Source organism: Phodopus roborovskii, unplaced genomic scaffold (genome assembly GCF_943737965.1).
Source record: "Phodopus roborovskii unplaced genomic scaffold, PHOROB, whole genome shotgun sequence".
Lineage (NCBI taxonomy): Eukaryota > Metazoa > Chordata > Mammalia > Rodentia > Cricetidae > Phodopus > Phodopus roborovskii.
This window is the reverse complement of record NW_026126417.1, coordinates 5,010,846-5,036,651: the sequence shown is the minus strand read 5'-3', so window position 1 is coordinate 5,036,651 and position 25,806 is coordinate 5,010,846.

The window sequence follows — 25,806 nt, the reverse complement described above, 5'->3', positions numbered from 1 at the left end:
AATGAAAGAGGCCTGGGTCTTAGGGAAGCTGCACAGGAGAGCTCTTTGGGACAGCTGCCCGTCAGTCTTCATTCCTGCCAGCCAAAAAGATTTGGCAAAATTGTTATTGCAGCACAATCCCTGATGCAAACAGATTAATTCCTTTGAGGATTAAAACTTTCCAAGAATATATTAACGTTGTGAGTCACTAATTCCAAGGCATATTTTCACTAGACTGTGTTAGTTAATCAAGAATTATAGAGACTCTAGCACAAATAACCAGGATGTTGCAGGCTTAGCTAGCTTTATTTGGACCCCTTAATGTACTCCCTACCTGTCATACCACCTCTGAGAACATCTCCATGTTATGAGCAGTAGAAACCAACACATGATATGATCCATGAGCTCTAGTCTAGTGGAACTTCAATGAAAATCATTTCTTTACAGTGACTTTTGGTGTGGGCTTTCAGATGTTGTTTCAAGCCTAGCTTGATTTAAATATCCTGCTAAACTTTAGCTGTGTTTGTATGATTGTAAACAATTTTGCAGGATGTATGGTAAAATAGGAAAGTGACTATTTTTTTGCATGAAAATTCTACATGTATAATCTAAAACAATACTTTTCGCTTGTCTGAATTCTAGTATTAATTTAATAACCATAAAATATTTTAAAAGAATTGTGTGCAATTTTGGGGGGAGTTATAAGAAATAGGACTGTGAACATGTCAGTTGTAGCTAGATGCATATTATAAGAATTTTAGAACAAGGAAATTTTTTTTTCCTCTGGAAAGCAGAATTTGAAGGAGGTATGACAATATCTCTACAATGCTAGAAACCCCCAGCAGGGGTCAAAGGCATCTTTCTTGTTTTATGTAAGAAAGGAGAGATCAAGGGAAATGGAATCACCCACAGACAGACCAATTTCAGTTCATGATGAGAAAGCTCTTTGCTAAAGTCAAGGAAGTCCAATATTTGTTACTGTCACAGGAGGAGTTTTGGAGTGCACTGTATATGTATTTGGTAGAAGAATTCAAAATAGATTAGGTCATATACTACAGAACCAGACAGGAGACTCCAGAGCTGTATTTAAGGATTACATAAGCTCTGAGGATAAGTGTGCTTTTCTCATTCAGTGTACATCTACTTGTGTTCCATTCGCTCTGCAGAGCAGTGCAATGTCCACCACTGCAAATACTAGTTTATACCATCTGCAGTGTGAGGTCCATAGGCAAGGAGACTCAGGCTACTTGTGATATACTCTGTCTGCACTAACTGCCAATAAAGTCTGGTATTGGAAATGCGTCAGAACCTATGCATACAGCATTAAAATAGAAAGCATAAATAAGCGGGAAGGAAATCTAGAGTGAACAGAAGAATGTGATCTATCCACAGCTTATATCCAGAGTAAAGACAAATCACCTGGCAACATATTTTCTCCCCAGAAAAATAAACTTTGTCTTGTTTCTGTACATTGTCTTGGAATTTATGTGCTTTTTGCTTCTTGTCTCTGTCTGATCTTTTATTATTCTTAACTTTTTCCCTTGGCATGGTTACTTGTAACCACTCTAAAGAAAGTGGTAACATGTCTAAGTGGCACGTGAAAGCATCCTGGGAAATTATTTCAGCAAGTTGTAGTATCAAAGACATCCACTTTTCAGGTGTAAACACTTCCAGGAAAAATCCTATCAACAAGATTAGAGTTCAAAGAGCAGCCAGTCAACCTTCTGTCTATGAAATAATTCAGAAGGCAGAATAGCATGTAATGTACAATGTTGGGAATCAAGGAAGGAGTTATGGGAGCAGATACTAGGAAAGATTGTTCCCTTGTTCTAAAAGGTTGTCTCCAATTAAATTACATGATGCATTACTGCATTATGTTTACCTTGTTGCTATTACCACACGCCTGATGATAAGCAACTTATATTAGAAAGGAACTGTTAAGGCTTATCTTTTGCGAGAACATAGCTCATCATGGCCAAGATGGAGTGGCTGCAGGGACATGAGGCAGTTGAGGAGCATAAAGTAGACAGGAAGTAGGACAAGGCTATAAAAACTTAAGTCTCACACAGGTGACCCACTTCCTGTCCTTGGGCTCCACCTCAAGGGCTGCCCCCCAGATGAAGACAGAGTATTCAAGCACAGAAGCCTCTGGGGAGCATTTTACAATTAAACCACCCTGATCAAGCTTAAGTATTAATTCAAAATTAACTTCCCACGGTAAACTTGGGAAACGTTTCTGCAAAGAGGCAGAGGTATTGAATTTTCAGGATAGCAGCAGTGCCATTTAAACTCCCCTTCTTTGGCTGTATTGAAGGTACAATAAAAGATACAGTAGCGTTTGGACACATGAGCACCGAGCCTTGATTTTGCCAGGTTTTTTTTTTTTTTTAATGCATATACAGGGTATGATTGACATCCCCTGAACACACAAAACAGATGTATCTTCAAGTAGGTTTCCATAAAGTTCTTGTTGAACTAAAAACAAAATACTTTAGAACTTCTTCATTGGCATTGACAGGAATGAAAATGACTATAGAGAAAACCTCCATGCCTATCTTTGTGACGTACAGATATTTTGTGACCAAATCACACTCTTTTCTCTGCAGTAACATACGATTTCAAGTTTTCAACATCTGCTACTGGAATTTTTTCATAATGGCTTTCCTGGCCTCTGATTCAACTTACTGTTGTAGCCAGGTAAATACTCTAAAACAAAACAGAAAATGTTTCCTGCTTAAAACTCTTTAGCCAGCACCTCACTGGATGTGTATGTGTGTGAAGGATCTGTAGTTTATGACTCTGATGGGAGATGTCTTTCTATTCTTCCACCCCCCCCCCATTAAGCTTACCTCCACCTTCACCTCTACTCTAACACCATGTGTTTCCATCTTTTGTCTTTACCATGGATTCTCCTGTCTGCATGCCCTTACTCACACACTCCTCTGTTACCAGTAAGGTTTTTTTCTTGCCGACCTAGACCCACCATGGTGCCAGCCCCAAATAACACACAGAGACCCTGTATTTGATATAATGCTGTTGGGCAGGTACTAGTTTCTTATCGGCTAGCTCTGTCTTAATTATTAACCTATTTCTATTAATCTAAGTACTTCCATGTGGTCTCATCTTACCGGGGAGTGGGACCAGCATCTGGTCTCCCCAGTCTCTTCATGTTGACTCCTCCTTACTACTTCCTCAAATCCTCCTTGTCTCCTAGTCCTACCTGTATTGCTTTCCTGTTGGTCAACAGTGCTTTATTTATTAACCAGAATGAGAAACGTATTTACAGAATGACATCTCCCATCACTCCTCCCTTGGTTGGATTCTTCTTTGTTTCCATTTCAAGTTTTTTCACTAAGTCTCCAAGGACAAGCCTGAATTTTCTTAGGTCATAAGTCCTTTTGGCTCATCTGTCTGTGTACCACCATAGTTCTTTGCAATGTGCTCTATGACCCTATGTTATATCACACAAACCTGACTAACAAATTGCTTGAAATCTGGAATGAACTTACTGCTTGAGTTTCTCAGATGGTTTTGCAGTCTCTAAAATAATTCCATTGCTCTAACATTAGTATATTATTGAATTCATCCTTAAACATTCTTCGAAGGAAATGTGGAGGCTATGTGAGAAGAAAGGGGGAAGTCTTATTTTAGAACCTCAAAAACACAAGAGTCATTAAAAAGTATTAATCACTAAGGTGAGTCCTCATGGTTGTCTTGAAAATATTCTGGTAGCCAATTTAGTGCTACCAACTTTCTGAATGTGCATCATTCCTTTGACTAGATTGGAAACCTGGTACCTGGTAGATAGTGTTAGGAATTCGCCATTCTACCGATACAGGAGATCTGGATAAAGATTCTGCCTGATTTTAAGAAAGAATATTTTTCCCAGAAGAGGAGACAAGACATCATAATCATAGCTAGTACAGGCTATACAATAAGCCCTTGTCTCAAAACAAACAAACAAACAAACAAACGTGCATGACTTACTTATAAAATCCTTGATATCAAAAACTATCCAGTAAAAACTGAAATCATTCTTTAACCCCCATATATATATATATATATATATATATATATATATGAATTTTGTTGTCCATTAATAAATGCCATCCTAGAGCCTTCATCTAGTCACTGATGGAAGCAGAAGCAGACACCCACAGCTAAGCACTAGCAGAACTCCTGGAATCCAGTTACAGAGAGGGAGGAGTGATGAGCAAAGAGGTTAACACCAGGCTGAAGAAACCCACAGAAACAGCTGACCTGAACAAGGAGGAGCTCATGCACCCCAGTCTGATAGCTGGGAAACCAGCATAGGACTGACGCAGACTCCTTGAATGTGGGTGATAGGAGAACTGAGCAGTCTATGGGGCCTCTAGTAATGGATCAGTATTTATACCTAGTATATGAATGTACTATAGGAGCCCATCCCACATAGAGGGATACTTCCTCAGCCTAGACACATGGGCAAGGGCCAAGGACCTGCTGCAAATGATATGACAGACTTTGAAAACTCCCTATTGAAGGCCTCACCCTCCCTGGGGAGCAGAAAGGGGATGGGCTGTGGTTTGGTGGGGTTTATAGGGGAGGAAGGATGAGTGATGGAACTGGGATTGACATGTAAAACAACCTTGTTTCAAATTTAAATAAAAAAAGGAAAAAGAAAAAAATGAAATCATTTCATTAGAAGAAAATGAATAGTACTGGAAATGACTGTTAAGTGAAATATGCCAGGGATGAAATGAAAGTACAGTGTTCTCTTGTATATGTGGAACCTAGGTTTAAAATTAGAGTGGTGTGTGTGTGTGTGTGTGTGTGTGTAATGAAACCAGTAGGGGCCACAAAGAATGGAAAACATATCTTAAGTGGTGAGAGAGAGGGTAACGCAGTATATAGGACAACAAACCATAAAAGGGGCCTCTGTGGAGAAAAAGGGACTAGGAAAACTGGAATATGAAGACAGAAGAGAGACGTGGGAAGAAGTCAAACTGAAAAAATAGTATGTATGAAAATGCCATAATTAAAAAAATAGTATATATGAAAATGCCATAATGGAACTCATTGTAATTTTTATGTTAACTTAAAATTTAATTTTAAAACGATAAAGCAAAACTTCCATTCCTTTAGAAGTTTTTAATTGTTTTCTCACTGTTATTAAAATGAGTTTCTCCATCAGGGTCTCACAAGAATCTATGTAGCTGAGATGATTACAGACAGAGCAATCTCTAGAGTGTAGGTAACTTCAACTTCACTTCATTATGGGAAAATACAGTCACTATTAAGCCTTTAAGAAATATTCTCAGTGGTTCTACAATTTTATTATCATCTTTGAAGTCTTTGAGGAGCCTGAGAATTGATATTTGAGGGAACATTACAATGGGGTTAGTCCCTACCTCACTCACTTTTATTTTTGGAACACATTTATTTGGGGAATTTAATATTTCTTTACTTTTACTTTATCATCCCATTGTGTTACAGAACAGAGGGCTTTATTTTAAAAATCTACTGCCTTTCTTTTTAACTACTCAAGTCCAGTGATCCACTCCACTCCCCTGTGAAGCCCCAGGCTGACATCTGCAGCTGTTTGAAGTTAAAGCGGTTTAATGCCAGTCTCACAAAATGATTTTCCTCAATAGAGCCTTAAAGCCCACAGTATCACATGGGAGTTACATGGCTTATAATGAAGCAAGACCTAAAGACCAGCTGAAGATGCTGGAGAAGGCAGGTGTCAGTGGAGACCAGAGTCATGGCTCCTGTCAACATCAAGTCATACACATTAGGGAAATCATTTCCTTTGCTTGTTCATAAGCCATCTGTATTCAGAGAGCTGGTAATTTAGGCCATTTTATCCATTTATTTTATTTATTAAAGAACAATGTATGGTGCAATCCTAGTCTTGGGAGGCTAAGGTTGTGGTATTGCAGTGTTCAAAATTATTCTGAGCTATAGAACAAAAACCATATCTGTCAAGAAACATATATATCTTGTTATTTAAAAACAAAAGCCTTGCATTAAAATTACCCTATTCTTGCAGTCAGTTCTATTTCAGTGTATTCCTTGATACATGCAATTATAAAATGCATACATTTATATGCTATATTTTATAACCATGAATATGATCACATTTCACAAGCATCATTCTGCATGATTTCTCCTCAAGATCACAAAGAGAACCAGAAATAGAAATGTGGTTTTGCTGTGTTTAACTTCCCTTTAGATTCTATCTGAATCTAAACAGTAGGTACACATTCCTCTCTGTAACTGAGACCAGAGAATAATTTCAATATTGCTATCTGTTCTTTTTAACTTCTTTACTGCACCAGTAGTAAAAACGCCCTTCCCTTCAAGACAAAGAGCCACTGTAGAGACAAAGTTTGATGATCTGAATTTTTTTTAATGCAAATGGAAAGGAGTCCTCTTCTTGATGGTGAAAAACACTTGGGTCTCCTCTTTCTCCTTCTCTGCCTTCACCCAGCACCATTCTCATAGCTCCCCCTTTGTCTCTTGGTCCTTCATTTTCTTCTGAACTCTATCCCTATCCTTTTCTTTCCACTCCCCTCTCTTTAACTGTTTATTAGTGTAGGGTAAGAATCATAGTTGTTTGGATACTTGATTAAATTGTCATGGCACATGGATACAACTGAATACTGTAAAATTATTTACATTTGTGCCATATATTTTATATATAAGTGTATATAATACATTGCTAAATTTTTATGTGAAAAAATTCCATCTTACAAAATAATTCTATTACATCCTGGCACTTTATAAAATATGAAGCTTTTTTTAATGGTCAATGTGACTGTGTTGCTCTATGTTGTTCCTCTGATTTGCTATATTTTAAAATTTGTTCTCATTCAGGTTTCATTAAAACAAAGAATCCATATTATTTTTAGAGAAAACCAACCAACAAACAACCCCCTGAATAAAGTCATCTGCATTTTTTGAATGCAGTTATTTTACCTTTGATAAAGTTTTGGTAAAATGGATAATTTAAAGTATTAACCAAGGTCATTGAAAGAGTATGCTAAATGGGACAATTAAATTAAAATGAGATATAAAACAAGTACATGTTGAGGTAATATTTCAGTTACTTAAAACCACAAGGAGAATAAACACATTAGAGAGAAGTCCTTTGATGAAGGGCAGTAGGACCCCAAGTTAAAGTGGCAATAATGATCAGAAAGTGCCTTGTTCCACTTCTTTTTGGAGAAATCATGATTCCCATGTGGTCTGAGATCTCCCAGTCTCAGTCAGCCCAGACAGAGCTCTGTAAACCAGCTGTGCTTTGTAGTTCTTTTGGAAGGAAACACAAACAAATGAAACGATAACAACAATGCACACACATCCCACAAGCACACACATCAACACAAACATAAACACACATCTCACACACAGAGAAAATATACACATCATGTACACACAAATACATGAACACAAACAGAACAGACACATACCAAAATTGCTTTAACGTAAAAATAAGTTTTAAAAGAAATAAATTACTTTTCATCCATCTTTAGTCTTTGAATCCCTACTCTGCTCAATATCTTCCACCCTTAAAAACAAGACTCAGGTAATACAGCGACATTACCCAGGAGTTAAGCATGAACATACTGCCACCTCGTGGTAATTTAGCTCATGCTTCAGCTATCAGTCTGTTTCTTTATAAAATACAGCTTGTCACAGGACACCTGTATGACTTCCAGAGTTATGAATACAAATCCCACTGATGTGTTAGAGCAGACTGGGGTCTTACAGGCATTTTTATTACTTTCCCAGAAAAAAGTATCACACACTTGTGTGGCTCATTTCTGCCACCAGTGCTTTTCTGAATGAGTTACTGGAGTCCTTGGATTTCTGAATGAGTAAGTTACTGGAGTCCTTGGGGGTCCTCTGAAGCTCAAAAACTACCTTACTGTATGTGTTTGCTGCATTATGAGGACATTTTCCAAATGAGAGAAATCCTGGCCACACAAAAGCTGTGTATTAATTAGACTAGTAGAGTAGGCACTATAAAGATGTCTTAGACTTAAGTAGTACAAAAAATAAATCATCAACACATGTACTCCAGGTTGCTGTGCAGCATTTTCCAGTGGTGGGTGGTTCTTTCATGAAACAATCAATGTTGGAATTACTAGAACTTTACAATTCTGGAAAAGACTGCTGATTTCCCCCAATATAGGTCTCAATGACATAGAAAGTGTTGTACTCATCTACCACTACCAGTCCCTTCCAGTTTCAGGTTCCAGAGACAACCATAGCCTCAACATAACTCCTAGGAAGCCAGCTGTGCAGGACGGTTGACACATCCTCTTGTCCTTCTGACTTGAGTGCAGGGAGTTGTGTTTTACCTGGCAATCACATTCATGTAGCAGACTTTCTAACTGGCTGGATCTTTTCATCATTTCAATCATGTTTTGCCTCCTTTTATTTTTGTTAGTTCTTTCAACAATCTTTTCTTATCCACCAAGCACAAATCAGTAAAAAAAGTCACACATTCCTAAAAATTTAGAAAAGGGGCAAAATGACAAAGCCATGTCTTGTTCCCTCCTCTATTTCTTTTAAAATACCCTTCTGCAGAGTGACTCTTCTGTCTCTCTGGTTTTGATAAGGTGACTCAGGCACAAGAATGCAACAGGATATATAGAAAAGAATACCACCAAGAGTGTGGTATCACTTGAAGTTATTAGAGTGGGAGAGTATTTCAAAGAATAAAACTATTTGAAAATAGAAGGAAATTAAGGCTACAGATGAGAAGTGTCTGAATGCTAGCAGGTGGTGGCACAAACCTTTAATCCCAGCACTCAGGAGGCAGAGGCAGGCAGAATTCTTTGAGTTCAAGGCCAGCATGGTTTATAGGGTGAGCTCCAGGACAGTCCCTGTCTTGAAAAACCAAAATCAAAAAGTGTCTAAACATAAGGGCTGTTTGGAGAAATCATCAGCTGAAGTAGCTCAGACAGAGCGTTAAGCTAGAGGCCTGCAAAGGCTGCTTTACTTGTTTTCAGTACAGAGAAAAACAGAAAGAAGGTTGAAAATGAAAAGGAGACATAAAAATGACACAGAAATGTTTGAGAGAGGAGACTAAGGAATGCCAGGACCATGAGACTTGAGAATCATGGAAAACCAGAAAGAGAAGCAGAAATGATATCAAAGCCAAAAACAATAAAGACATGATTATTCTCCATGTTAACCTCAGATTTTATACTTGATAAACTGAAAGGTAAACTATTTATTAGTAAGCATGTAGCAAATATTCAAAGCATAGTCAGTCAGGGCTCAGAAATGCTCTGTAAGTAGACAAGATGGAGGGTTATTTGTGTGCTCTGTGGATTGATACAGAGGCCTTTGAACTGGCTGCTCTACCTCTGTGTTCTTCTCATGGCAGCTTGTTATTTCCTTGTTGCTAAAGTGATTTTTCTTCGCCACTGGTGGCATTCAAAAAAGAATATATCAGATCATGTGTTTACCTCCCTCTGAAAGTGAACCAATTGTTTGTCATAACGAATGTCTTAAAAATTATATCTTCTTTGCATGGCACTGTTTGTTGGCTGCATAGCAGAGACTAGCTCACCTGTTTCTACTTCATTCAAATTCTTTGCTTCAACATGATAAAGCAGCCATGAAAGCCAACTTGTCTCTCACCTCCATACTTCTGAACACATTTGCTAATCCGTGTGGCCTTCCATTTTATTTATTCTCCATGTTTATTAAGTTGCCATGGACTTATTTGTCCAAGTTGTCATCTGGGTAAGGCTCTTTAAGGAATGGTTATTCAAGTACTCCTGGAAGATTTAATTTCTTCTAGATCTGATCTGGATAGAACTTAGGCAACTCTTATTAAATATCCCGTTGATAGATCTATTTGTTTCATTCATATCACAGTTCTTTCTGGTTGTCTATTGAAATTTCTAGAATGCCTCTGCAGAAAGGCCAAATGCAATATATTTTTGTAATACATGACTGAGAGTAGTCTAGGAGATGGTGAAGGATGATGCTCATCTAACTTTTGAAATGGCTTCTGAAATCAGGCTTCTTTGTCATATTCCCTGACTTCTGAAATATAAAACCCTGTGACCATATATGAACTGTTATCAGTCTTTTGTTAAGTGGAAAGGTAAAACTTACTATAAGCCTCTCAGCTGAGTTAACTAAGAGAACACATGTGTGAGTGTCAGCGACTTTATTAAAGTAATCTTTGTGATAACTCCCATTATCACATTTATACTTTATTGTAAACTAAAGTGTAAAGAGTTGCCAAAGGTCACACCTACTGAGCTATTTGGCTTAGGTCAATAGAGTAAATAATTTTGATCAGAGCAAGGTTGGTGTGAGATTAGATTTATATAGAAGACTCTGGAGTAATGTGGTTGCATTCCAAAAGTTTTTATAAGCTGAATCACTGGAGCTGGACTTTATATAAAGACAAGATCAAAATTCTTATTTGTATTTGTTAGTAGTAGTGCATAGAATGCTGAGTGTCTAAAGAACCTGGGTATAGATGAGATTAGCTAGAAGAAGAAATAGGTCATTGCCTAACACAGGGAAAGGGAAAGAGGATGTGCACCGTGTGGTCATATTTTCTGAAGTGGGATATCAAAGGCATATATTTCTTGAGATTATCGTGGACAAACATCTATCCCATGGACATAAAAATATGATCCATTTTTATATAAATTTATGGAGACACTTCCTATGCCCATATTCAGTCGTGGTACATGACAAAAATGACTATGGGTACTTTTCGTTCATATAGAGCATTAGAGATTTGGGCTGTATTATAAATCTGCTTTAGGATTTTTATCATGAGATGCTTGATTTTCTTTTAAAAAGGGCGTTAAAGTGTTACTGTGAGCTTTAATTTATTTCCAGGTTTTTTATTTCACAAATTCTCATACACATGATCCTTGGCTGAACTTGAAACATGAAGTGATTATTTCTCTGTAGGTTCCTATTAGTTTGGTTCTAGTTTTAGTGGTGTGCATTGTGCCATGGCAAACTCAAGATATGTTACAGCATTATGAATGTCATTAAAGAACATACAGTGTAGTTTCAGGAAATAAAAAAGGAAGAAAGAGGGAAGGAATGAAAGAAAGAAATGAGGGAAGGAAAGAGGGAGGAGAGAAGAGTAAAGGAAAAGAAAAAAGAAACATAAGTGGGGCACCATATTGGGAACAACATTGGTTATTCAGATTCTTCGTGAATTTAAATAAGCCTTCGAATTTGTCAACACAGCAGGTGCTCACAGATTAATTGTGATTACTAAAGCAGTTGGTATAATCAAGGAAAGCAAACGTTTTGAACAGTGACAGTGGAAAGGGGCCCCTGAGACAAAAACCCTACTTTCTAAAGCTCCAATTTACAAAACCAAAAACTATTTGAAATACTTTCATTTGAAAAAGAAATGTCAGAAGAGAGCTTGAGGGAACCATGTTCAAAAAGGGCACCTAAGAAAGAGCTTCCAGGATTTGCTGATTAAGAACATAGATTATACTGAGTTGTTATCCAGGGAAGGGAAACAAACTAAGAGCCTAATTGGGCATTGTCTCCATGGTGCAGGTTTGGTAAACATGTAGCATCCAAGAACAATGAATGGGTCATGCAGACTTGGGCCAAAGTTTTTGAAAATCTGAGAGGGGAAGCAATAGGTATTACCTTTGGGTGGGCTATTTGTAAAGCTAGGGAAGTGATGTTTAAACCATAAACCAGGCATTTTGAGATACCATGCACATGAAACATTTTTCCAAAGGGGGGGAAACAGTGACAGTTACAGAGTGGGAACTACAGGATTCTGAGATGAGAAAAAGAGCTACTTGAGCATGTTGTAGTCTATATGATACCATCAGAACTGTCAGATGGAGGACATGGAGCTACAGGGCTTGGAGTTAGTTCCTGTGGGCTAAGTCTGGCTTTCATCCAAATAGTCATTGTTCTGCTACCATTTCTACTCTATTGGATGGTAATGCTTACATCATGACATTACATGTTGGAAATCTATAGTGCATTATCTTAGTTAGGGTTTCTATTACTGTGATATGCCACTTGTGGTAAAGAGTTTATTTTACTGTATAGATTATTGGCCCATCACTGATAGAAGTCAGGACTAGAAGACCAGGCAGGGACCTCGAAGCAGGAACAGGAGCAGAAGTCATGGAGGAGTGCTGCTTAAAGGCTTGCTGCTCACGACTTGCTCATCTTTCTTAAACCACCTAGGACCACCCCTTTCAATCATTAATCAAGAAAATATCCCACAGGCTTGTCTGCATACCACTATAGTTGGGACACTTTCTAAGTTGAGGTTCCTGCTTCCCAAACGACTCCAGACTGTCAAGTTGACATAAAAACTACTCAATATTCTTGTTTTCTTTTGATAGTGGTTCACAACTAAATAGTGCATTGAGTCACACTTGAGACTTTAGGAATTTTAATAGCATAGAGTCAATTAATTATAGGGATTTTTGAAGTAGGTACAAATATATTTGTATTATGAGATGGGGCCATAAATACAATGCCACTGAATGTAAAATGTGCCCCTTAGACTCATGTGTTCAAATATTTGGTCTTTAATTGGTAGTACTTGTAATAAGGGAAGTTGTGGGAGGTTTAAGAGGTTGATCACTGTTGGAGGAAATTGGCTTCTAGGAGTGGGTCTTAAGTTTTATAGCCTAGCCCATACTCTTTCTACTTCCTGGTTTGTTCAGCTGTAAGAAGCCTCACATGCCTGTGCCATATTCCTCAGCTACTCCAATAGCTACACCACTTTACCCTTAGTGATTGACTCTATCCCTTCAAATCACAAGTCAAAGCAAGCATTGTGTCTCTTCTGTTGCTGTGATTAGTTCTGATTGGTCACAGCAATGAGAAAAACAGCTAACAGCAGTATTAGAGGTGACTTTATTCTTTAGAAAGAAAGCATATACAATCAGATGAGATGAATTTAATTATATTTTAGCATTAAGAATTTTAGGAGTAAGCTTCAAATAACTGAGATGTCTGGAAAAATTGAATAATTGGTTAAGTTGAAATTTGTCACTAAAATTTAAAAAAAAAAAAAAAAAAACGGTGACATCCAGTTGTGCGCTGCCTTCCACTGATTTGCTGGTGATCATATAATACCACATGGTTGTGGCCAGAGAAATATGATTTTCCTTAAACCTGACTATACAATCATGCATGTGATATATTCTGCAAATATGTTGTCTCATTAGAAGGTCAAATATATAACCCTATTCTATCCTTATTTAAAGGATATTGAGGAGAATTAAAAGATATAATTTATATAGAGTTCTTATACTCTGTGTTGTTTCTCAACTAATCAGTCTTAATAAACTTTACTACATAAGCTGTTGATGACTTATATCTCTGATAGACTATCTCAGGGATACTCCACTCTTTGAGTCACATTTTATTACCTCATCATCTTAAGAGTGTATGATGAATTTTTCTTTCATAGTCTGCAGGTATGCACTTTAGTTAAGAAATAAAAAGTCATGGTGATCCCATTCACCTTTGTTCCAATGCTTGGAGCATAATCAGGTCAGTATAGTCAGAGACTCAAAGGTCTGCTGTAAAATAAATTGGCATAATAACATTTGGATCCTTCCGGGCGTGGGTAATTTGCATTGGAACTCAATTGTATACTATTTGGAATCTCAAATTCCTTCTCAGATTGGAGAGAACTTACTTATACACTCATGTTCTAGTATGGGCTTTTCTGTTAAAAATTTTCCTTAATTACAAACAAAACAAAACAAACAAAAAACCGCTTTTCCCTTTTTCTTATAAATTTTTCTTAGTTCTGTACTAAATTCTCAGAAAACTTGTCCTACTGTATGAATGCCATAAAACAGAGTGGGAGATGAGGATGAAAAAGTAATTCATAGAAACAGAAGATTAAGTAAATATAGGAAAGTTAAGGTATTGTAAAGATCACTGAGAAAACAGGAACAGTGTTTATATAGAGACATCTTGTGTGTGTTTGTTTGTTCTTTGAGAATTTCATAGCTGTTCACATTTGAAAGTATCCACTCCCCTCTCCAACTCCTCCCAGATACTTTTTCAACACATCCTACTCCAAACTTCATGCCCTTAAGAAGATGATGTTTTTCCATAACCACTAATTCCAATTAATGCTGCCAAATGCTCATGGATGTAGAGTCATGAAATGGAGTATGGGTAATCTCTAAGGAATCATACCCTCTAAATAAAAAATCCTTCTTCTAGTAGTCATCTACTACTAACAACTCTTCAGGCAGGGATGTGGCCTTTATGGTGCCTCCCACCAATGCTGGAATGATGAGTGACTTATTGTGTACATTCAGAATAGGTTACCGCAGTTGTAGTGGGGTCCTAAGTGAAATGGCTATGTCATGTCCAGAAGACACTGTTTTGTAACAATCCTTTCAATATCTGGCCCTTCAATCTTTTAACCACCTTTCCCACACTATTCTCTAAACCTTGGGTTGGGGTGTGTGATATCAATGTCCGTTTAAGATTGGGTACTTCACAATCATTTATTCTTTGTACTTTGACCAAATGTTGGTGTATTAACCTCTGCCCACTGGGGGAAAAAGAAGCTTCTCTGAGGAGGGCTGAGAGCTATACTGATCTACAGATACAAAAATGAATTTTTAGAATACAGTGTGATATTATGTCCACTTAACAAAATAATGTCAGCAAGTTCTCCTCTTGTGCTTATAACCTCCTGGTTAGCTTTATTTTCAGTTCATGGTGTCTAGAGTAATCTGAGAGGGAAGCCTTGATGGAAGTATTGCTTAGATAGTATTGGCCAGTGGACATGCCTGAATGGATTGTCTTGATTAATAATATAGGAGGGCTTGGTGCCCAATGGACACTAACTTCCTTAGGAAGGTGATCTTGGGTGGTCTAAGAATAACTGAGCCTGAAATAAGTAAACCACCAAACAGCATTTTTCCATGAGTTCTCCTTCACCTTCCTGCTTGAGTTCCTGCCTTGATTTCCCTCAGTGATGGATACTGACATAGATGTATAAGCCAAATAAACTCATTCTTCCATAAGTTTTTTTTTTTAATCAGAGTAATTTATTACAACAGAAAGAAACTAATCCTTCACAGCTATGACTTTCCGGCTGTATTTCTAATACCAAGCATACATTCTCTCCTATGAAGCAGGACTTATTTCTGATGAGAAAGCAATTGGTCACCCCCATAATATTCATATTGTCACAATGACATGTGTATCCTACAACACCAGTCTGTGTTGTGGCTCTCATAGTACATAGCTAGGTAAGCCTGCTGATAGCTTTTCTCTCCTAGCATAACATCTTCTGGCACTATGATAGCTAGCTGGCAAGAAGGAAACTTCAAGATCAGTACCAGCTTGATTTCTACATGTCCTTTGGCCAAAGTGTGTGCTGTTTTCAGCAATAAGATCTTACCATAAGTTCTTTTGGGCAAGCAAAAGCAATGACAATTGCTTGTATTCTTTTTTGGGTGGAAACCTGTGTCCCCCCAACCAACCGCTCAAAGAGAAATATCCCATGGTTTAATAATCTTTGGTTTCTGGGAGAATTATCTCTCTGTTAGGCACCTTTATATAAACTCACTTTTTAATATAATATTTAGTAAGTTAATGTATATATCATATATATGTTTCTGTATGGGTTTTCCAAACACTCTAGTGTTAGTTATCCCTTTACCACTCACTTCTTTTTCTTAACTTTTCATTTTCGTCTCGACCTGAACATCACTCTCCAGTTGTTTTTCATTTCCCCCTCCATTCCCTATGTGTTCTACTATATCCTCCAAAGTGATGGCCCCATCCTAGTCTCCTGGTTTTTATAGGTGCTCCAAGTTAAACACAAAAATCTAAAGATTGTAAACTTAGACCCATGCAAGAGAGAGAACACGTGGCATTTGTGTTTCTGGGTCTGGATTGCCTTGCTCAACATAATTAAATGTTTAAAATGTGTAGACTTCCTGAATAACAAGTGCAGTTAAAGTCTGGTTCTGGTAGAGTTCTAGCTTCAGGTAATTAATGTTCATCTTATGGTTACTCTTTGGTTATTAAATGTCAGTATGAATATATCTGTCTCAGCTTGTGTTTCTGATCAGAAGTTCCCTTTAAAATTATGTCTAGGGGATGAGGATGTCAGGACAAATTGATCACAGAATTAACTAAGCAGGGCCCATAGGGGATCACAGAAACTGAAGTGACAAATGTGGACCCTGTATTGGCCATCTGCATATACCTTATGGTTGTATAACTTGGTGTTCTTGTGGAACTTACAACAATGGGAATGGGGGGGCATCTCTGACTCTTTCTGTGCTTGGGACCCTTTTCCTCCTATTGGGTTGCAATGTCCAACTACCAACTATGATATGAAGGTTTGTGCCCAGTCTTACTGTATATATTTTGGCTATGTTCTGTGAATATCCCTGAGATGCCTGTTCTTATTTTTTGTAAACAGAGATCTAGTGGAGAGGTGAAATAGGGAGAGAGATAGGGAAGAGAGGGAGATGAGACTGATCAGTATGTGGTGTATGAGAGAAGAATAAAAGTTAAAAAAAATGAAACAATGTCTAACTGCATTACTCACTCATCATATTATTATAAAATTTAAATGTTTTTAAAATGTAATAACAGAACCTAATATACTTTCATCAAGTAATAATGTTGAATGAATAGACAGCTAACAACTAATGTCTTTTTGTAATGTGGAATCGAAGTTTTGCTCTATGAATACATCTTAGGCAACAAAAGTGCTGTCAGTCTTCCTTAAGCCTGTTTTTATGTATATGTTAATATGTACTTTCACCAGGAACAGAACCAATCATCTTATGAATAAATATATGATGCTGTTGTATAATAACACATTTATCTTGCCAATATTCCTCTATAAACACTGACAGTTAAGGAGGAATTTAAAAGAGGGCAGAATGTTTCTTGTGCTTTTTGTAGTTTCTAGGAAAGCTAGAGAAACAAATAACAGATTTTGACTATTTGCTAGTGGAGAGTTGATGTACACAGTAGTAAGGTGGAGCCAAGGCCAATTGTCTGGTTTACACAAGCCTTGCAGCTCTGTCATCCAAAATAGCAATGAGATGAAAAAGTTCTTTGGCATGTTAGAAAACATCATAAGTAGTCTTCTTCATACTTAGGTTACAGTATGCCATATCAATACTTTTTATTTTTTAAAAAAAGACTTTTACATGTCTTCTACATGTATCTTTGTTTGTATGTGTTTATGCCATGCATGTTCTCATGGTGCCCTAGAGACCAGTAATAGCATCAGATGCCCTGAGGGTGGAGTTACAGGTAGAGGTGAATGGTCTAGTGTAGGTTCTAGGAATTGAACTTGGCTCCTCAGCACATGCAGCAAGTGCTCATAGCTGCTGATCCATTTCTCCAGCTCGATAAATAAATACTTTCAACAACACATGCCTTTCCTTTCTACTATATATGTGATGACTTGGCAAATGTTTTTTTTTTTTGTAAAGTGAAAATAAATACTTTTAAGCTTTGCAGAAAAAAGCAGCTAGAAGCAATCATGAAATGAATGTCATATTTGTTTTCCAATATAACTTTTTACATAGAGACAGACAAGTCTTCTGAGGACCACAGTTAGAAAATTCCTAATATGATACCTTAATTAAGAGATTATAGATCACAGATCAGAATATTTGAATGTGTGGGACCACACTCAAATGGTTCTGGAAACAGCTTCAAGTCTAGTGCTGTAACACAAGACAGAAAATGACGTCATTAAGTGAGCTGCATTGAAGATAGAGGAAGCCAGAAAGAAAGACTTTATCCTTTTTAAAAAACAAAAAGAAAAAACAAAACAAAATAGTCCCAATCTTGTGAAGGTCTCACAAGCACTAAATTATTCTCGCTGAAGCAAACACTGATCATGACCTAATTACCACACACTAATTTCCACCATTAACAACCTTCTCCATTAGTAATTATGAACATTTGAGCTACATAGGTATTTCACATGCTGTGGTAGTTTAAATGTAATTAGTTCCCTTAATCACATAGGGAGGAGAACCATTAGGATACGTGACTGTGTTGGAAAGGGTTTAGCTTTGTTGGTAGATATGTGACACTATTGGGGCAAGCTTTGAGGTTTCCTATGCTTGCTCAGGATACTGCTTAGTGTCTCAGTTGACTTACTGTTGCCTGAAAGATTTAGCACTCTCAGCTACTTCCCCAGAACCGTATCTGCCTACATGCCACTATGTTCCTCACCATGATAATGTACTGAACCTCTAAAATTGTAAGCACCCCCCCTCAATGAAATGTTTTTATTTATAAGAGTTGCAATGGGCATGGTGTCTTTTCACATCAATAGACATCCTAAGACAATATATATATATCATCCTTTCAAATCTATTTTCTCATTAGTTATCAAATCAAAGGCATGAATGCAATCACCACTGTTAAATTACTTTTATTTTTGTAAAAGATGTCAAGATACTACCTCCTTTGTGGAACTTAAACAAGGTCTCCGAATCCCACCTCTGCTTTTGCTTTTTGTGATCTTGAAATGAATCCACTAGAAGAAATTTTACCTCTTAAATTAACATATGCCCAGGTTTTACAATATTATATATTATATCTAGTATAGTTACCAAGCATAACTAGATTATCTAAGAAGATTAATATATTTTTGTATTTATTTATAAATTCTAAGATGAGTTCAAAGATATATTTGCCACACAACAACACAGACTTATATACCTCAAATATTAGTACTACCTATACAATAACAGATAGGAATCAATTTGGTTAGGTTGGTTGGACATCTAGCATCATGGATCCACATGCCTTTGCCTCTCCAGGACTGGGATTACAAGTACACAGCACCATACAAGGCTTTGTTTATGTGGGATATAGTGATGTGTCTTAGGTCCCAGTGCTTGCAGGGCCAGCGTTTTACTGATTCAGCTATGTCCTCAACTCCTGGGATTTTATAGAATAGACAAAACAGTTTTGAAAAAGAACAAAGGTTAGGATTTACACTTCATAATTTGAAAGCATATTATATATTCACAGTAGTTAGAATAGTGTACAACCAACGCAAGCATACATATAAGCCAATTGGATAGTACAGAGAACTCAGTAATCAAATGTCACCGAGACAGCTGTCCAGGTCACTTAGTAAGGTTTTAGAGAAATGTGCATCCAAAATGCAAAAAAGTGAAATGGTATCCTTAATTTACACCATGAACAAAAGTTGACTCAAAGCAGATTAACAATGAATAAGTTAGAAGTTCTAAAATGATAAAAATCCTAGAAGAAAATGATAAGAGAAACTGAAGGATGTTGAGGTCAGTAGGTGACAAAGGAAAAAAAAATACATGATAAATCAGACTTAAAGACTTCCATAAGTCAAATTATATAATTAATAAAGTATAGAAAGCAAGACACAGAATGACAGAAAATGTGCAAGCACATTCCAAATAAAGGACTAATATTAAGATTATATTAAAATCTTCAACTTTACTATGGCCACGAAATCAATAATAATATGCAAAATAGGCAATGGGCTAAAGCAGTTATTTATCCAGACAGGGAATAGAAATAACCATGTGCATATAAAGAAATGTCCAATATCACTGATCACCTGAGAAATGAAAGTAAGCCACAAGGATGTCTCGTTTGACATCAATTAGATGATTTGAAGAACAAATAACAAGTGTTGGTGAGGACATTTTGGAATGCTGGGCAACTGCTACACAAAGCAACCTCAAGGATTCTCAAAGATTAAAAATCAAGTGGCCATGTGATCCAGCAATCTTAATTCTGACCATACATCCCAATGAACTCTAGAGTGTCATAGAGAGAGTTCACACCCATGTCCTTGGGATTATTGTTCATAATAACCAGGGCATAGAAGCCACAGGTAACTGGATAGATGAATATAATGTGTTGATCAGACAGATTATTTACAAGTCTTTTAAATAATTGTGAAGTACTTTGTGTTGAGAATAAGTTTGTTTAATGTGGTCCCTTATGAATAGAAAGTGGGAAATCAACTTCTAGAATACTTCCATCCATGATGTTTTATGTCCTAAGAATCCTTGAGAATGTCTCCAATTCCCCCTCTAACAACAAAATGACTCCATTTTCTCAGTTAACTCATGAGGTAAGTTTTATCTTTCCTAAACACACAGATGGAGTTATTTATATCTCATGCTTTGTCCATTGCACTTTGGTTCAGATATGCAGTAACATCTATCACCAGATAAAACAATAATTAACAAAAGCCAAAGTTCAAAATTAAACTTCTACCTGGAAGAAAAATAGGCTTAGTTAGCTATAGATGAATTGCTAAGAAAACATTAAAAATTTAAGTGTTCTTTGTGGGGGGGCACTTATAAACTCCATACCCTCTGTTAATCTTATACTGTTATCACTTATTAAGTCCTGTCTATGTTCTTAATGTTTATATCATAACCATTTAGAAGGCATCTCTTATTTAACATTCACAACTATCCTTCATGGTTCTCTACCAATTTTGCAAATGAAGGCAATGGGTTTGAGATGACATAAAGCTCCTAAAGTCTGTAGAGCAGACCATAGCTTACAATGAAGAACTGGCTAAATAAACCCCCAAGTTACAACTAAATAGAAATCATGAATTCAACTATCTTTGTAAAATTTAATTTTAGCTCTTCCTTATAAGGGCATCAATTGATTTTTAATCTTTCCATTCAAAGCATCATGATGGATTTTCAAATTAAGCTGATTGTTTGTAATAATAGGCCTTTGACTGACATATAAGGCTCTTGTTAGAGATATAAACATGGCTGGACAGTACACAGAGTGACTTCCTAACAGTCATGTTCCTTTTCAGAAGAAATGTGGTCAGCTGATCCTTACAGGCAAATTATATGGAAAGTTAAATTTAACACATGAAGCAAAGCAAAAGTACTTATTTCTGTTGCTTTCCTAATTTAATTTGGCCTACTTTGTCTTTGTTTTTACTTTCCTGTCTGTTTAGATATTGGCTTTAACCAAACAGTCATGTAGGCAATTTCATTATTTGGTGATACGAAATGAACATACCGAGAACTTTACCTTATACACTGAAATCCAAACATTAATGTACAGACTAACAGCAGTGTGAGGTTCTCTTCTTTCTGTATGTGAATGCTACACATAGATGTATGGGGTCTCCTGCAGGATGTCAGAGGATGGGCTGCTACTTTCCAATTATTTCCTGCATGCAAACTTGTTTAGAGAATAGGTGTTAGAATAGAATGTGAGAACATTCTGTAAACTTCTGTGATTAGAAACAGATGACCCCAAACTGGCCAACAGATTAGCCTGAGGCAGTGGCAGGAAGTCAGTCAGTTCTTCCTTTTCATTGCCTGACATGTCTGTCCCCTTTAAGGGTAACACCACTAACTGTTTGCTGAGGGTAGTCCCATCTAGTGCGACTTTTCACTGTCCACATGTGCAGTTGATGTAATGAATAATAAATTCCATGATGTCTATGCTTGTAATGACCCTTCTACACCTCTTCTCCATATTCTTATCAAGCTGTGCATATTTTTTCTTTTTTATTACTTTTTTTTATTTAACGTACCAATCCCAGTTCCCTCTTTCTCCCTCCATCCCTCCCTCCCTTTCTCTCTCCCTTTTTCCCTCCCATGCCCCCTGAACCCCCTCCTATCCCATCCCCTCTCCCACTCCACAGGGAGTGTGATGCCTTCCAGGAGGGATCAACAAAATCTGTCAAGATATTTGGAGTAGAAACTAGGCCCTCCCTCCTATCTCTAGGCTAAGGGAGTATCCCTACATGGGGAATGTGCTCCCAAGGTCTTTTTCTACACCAGGAATACGTCCTGGTTCTACTGTCAGAGGTCCCTTAGACTGCCCAGGCCTCCTAACTGAGACCCATGTTCAGGGGGTTTGGGTGGCTCCAATGCTGGATTCCCAGCTTTCAGTCTGGGGGGTCCATTAGCTCCCCCCCTTTTTCAGGTCAGCTGTCTCTGTAAGTTTCTGTAGCTTGGTCTTGCCCCCATTTCCTTATCACCCCTCCCTCTCTGCAAATGGATTCTAGTTCAGCTCAGTGTTTAGCTGTGGGTGTCTGCTTCCATTTCCATCAGCTACTAGATGAGGGTTCAGTGATGGAAGATAAGTTAGTCTTTATCAGGGAAGGGCATTTATGGTAGCCTTTCTACTGTTGCTCAGATTGTTAGTTGGGGTCAGTCATGTAGGTCTCTGGACATTTTTCTATAGTCAGTTTTCTCTTCAAACCTATAATGGCTCCCTCTATTATGGTATCTCTTTTTTTAAAATCTCTTTTCTATTCCTCCCATGACTCAATCTTCCGGTCCCACATGCTCTCCTCTCATCCCCTTCTCTTTCTCCTAACTCTCCTGTGAATATTTTGAAGAATGAACCAGGTTTCCATATTTCCTCAGCACACACACACATAGCAGTTGACAACATAAAAGAAAGCAGGAACTGAGGGACGATAGAACTAGAAACTCAGGAACACAATAAACACTGTTTTGAATGCTGACCAGAATTACAGTCTATCTAAACAAAAGTTCTGAGTTCTGCAGAACATTCTGGTCCTTGAAAGTACTTTTTGTCTTCTTGGCACTTGTTTGCAGTGTATTGGCAGAAAGCCATTTTGAGAGTCTTCATCTCAGCATCTTTCTAGGATTCAAAGTTCCTTGCATTTCCCCATGTCTAGGAATTCCCATCAACCAGTAAGGTTCATGTGCTGATTAGTGAGATTGCTGACCTGAGAATGTGTAAGGTATAAGATCAAAGATATTGGTTGTCTCATACAATGGGCATTTGGCTGTAGTCATATCATTGGCAAACAGAAATCTAGCTGGAAACTAAAAGTATGGAACAAGACACTATAAACAAAGGAATCAAAACCAGGCATAAATGTCTATACTAATATCTGAGAAAGCAAATTTTATACTAAAGTTTTTGAGAAAATACAAAGTTACTACATAGAAAATCTTCTGTCAAGAGAATACGATAATTATAATACATTCCAAATATTTGCATTTATGATTTCATAGAACAAATATTGCTAAACATAAAGGTTAAGATGGGCTCTTTTAATCAAATATATTTTCATTTGTAAAATAAAGTCAATGATTTTATACATTTTTATAGTTGCATAAAAACCAAAGTTAATGACAGCAATAGTAGACTGTTTTCTCTCTTGACATTCAATTAAAAAATTCTATTTTTGGGTCTATAAGCCCAAAACTAACAACATTTTTTCCTTTATGCTTGATTTAGCAAATCAGATCCATAGTAGGCCATGATGCTTGTCCCACCTTTGCCTTTTAGCAGTCAAGAAGGTCATAAAGGACACTAGGGTTGAGGTGCAAAGGCCTTGCTCCTCATGTCCAATGGCTCTTTCGTCTGGATGTTCTTTCTAAACATCGTATTGTTAGTCCATTTTAACGTTAAATACTGTTCTTTGCTGCTCTTAATATGTGGACTCTGAAATCTACCTTTTAAAGCATTAAGTAATTATTTATTGTCACAGATGTTTGCACTTACGACTGCTTGAGCATGGTGGGTTTTCTTCACGTCAAAGAGGTATATGTCTCCTTCTTTCCACATGAATTTTTTCATGTGAGAATACACTATTGAATGTAAGAGTTCTTGTGTTTCTCCTGAAAAGTTATTAAAACATGATTCTGTGCTTTATGAGCTGGATGAATCTTGCAAGGAATGAATTTTAACAGAGAACAGGAAGAGAGTGTGAAGACTTCAAATGCTACCAAAGGTAAAAAATGGTAACAATATAAGAAAACAGCAGAACATTAGACTAATAGATTGATGTCATAGTGTATAATCATCGACATATTAAAAGCAATAAATTCTTTTTGTTACAGCATTATTAACATCCTGGTAACCACTTTGAAATCCAAGACTAATAAGAATCACATGGATAATAGTTTCTGGATTGAATTTAACTAACAGTGCCCCTTGATTCTTCAGTTACAAGTTTGTAGTATTTAACCTTGGACATCTTTGATGTAATGGCCATGTTTTGAACAGTAATTCACTGTCTCTTACAAAGTGTTTACAAGTAGATTGAATATTAACACATAGTAATGTTAATATTAAACAAGGCAATCCAATCTTTAAAAGTCAAAAGGTTCTGATTTTCTGCTGAGACAACCACAAGTAAAGTATTTAGCGGAGTCAAAATAAAGTCATGATTTGGACAGAGTAGAGATGTAGTATGAAAACACTGCAATAACACAGTTATAGCAGCAATGGTAGTTATATGGATTGGGGGGTGGTTCTTATTATATATGTAAAAGTTATGTTCCTCTGACTTGTACAATAACTTCTAAAATAAAAAAAAAACCTCACTGATTGTCATAGTTAGGGTTACTATTCTTAGGATGAAACACCATGACCAAGTGCAACATTGGGAAGAACAGGTTTATTTGGCGTATACATCACTATAGTCCAGTGAGGGAAGTCAAGGTAGGAACCTGAGGAGCTAATGCTGAGGCCATAGAGGAGCACTGCTTACTGGCTTGTTCCCAGGTCCTTTTAAAACTTGTTTTCTTATAGAACTCAGGACCATCAGTCCATGGGTGTCCCTACCCAAAATAGGCTGGGCTTTCTTCCATCGATCACTAATTAAGAAAATGTTCTACAAGTTTGCTGCATATAGTGTGATCTTAAGGAGGCATTTTTCTCAATAGAAGTTCCCTCCCTGAATCAAGCTGAAATAAACTCACCAGGAATATTGATAAAATGCCAATAGATCATCAGAATCTTCTGAAAATCATAAGTTTTTGCTTGTCAAACACCATCTTGAGTTAATGTTAGTAGTTACTAATCAGTGATGCTTGCTGAAGGTTGGGGTGGCTGTGACAACAGCTTAAGACAAAAGAACAGTGAATGTTGCCAAGTAGATTGATTCGCCATTAAAGACTTTTTTTTTTTTTTTTTTTTTTTTTTTTTTGCTTATAGTGGTGTTTAGTAGTTTTCACTTTTTTCACAGTATAATTTTCAAAATAGGAGCCAATGTTCTCAAGTATTAATACAGGTTTGGTAACTAACACTATAATATTATAAATCTATCATAAATATTTTTCTTGCATCAATAATGTTAACAGCATCTTTACTGGTAGTAGATTTCACTTAAAAACAAACAAACAACAGTGTATTTCTCCATCAACAAGAAGCATCTTTTTAATGCATTCAGGTTCTTCTATGAGATTTCAATAATTTAGTCACATTCCCTTCCTTCACTTTCACTATGGCTTTTATATAATTTGTGCCACATTGGCAGTTAATCTCTCTGTTAAAATCTCGAATCATCAAAATCATTTGGAATCAACTTTTTCCAAATTTTTGTTAATTTTCATGTTTGACTTTTAATATTCTTAGTATCATTTTTAATGGTGAATCTTTGTAGGTTTTCAATTTCTTTTGTTCAAATCTGTCAGAGGAACAACTATGTATGGAAACTAGCCTTATCAAAAGTGCTTATTAAATAATCAGACTTGAAAATTGAAATTACTCCTTGGTTCATGGACTGAAGAATGGTTACTATATTAGCAGACATGAAAAAACATTGAACATATTTACTATTGTTAGCATCTTGAGTAACCAGGTACATTTTGAATTTACAGTAATATTTTGAAAAGGATCATTTCCTTAGCAGTTGGCTTAAGTATTCAGTGAATAGATGTGTAGTTACCAAAGCATTATTACTACACCTAGGGCATACTTGGAGTCCTAGGGTTATTTGAGATGGTAAATTGGCATTGATTTCCATTGATTGACTGCTACACTATCCCTTAACATGAAATTGAGCTTGCCTTTTGA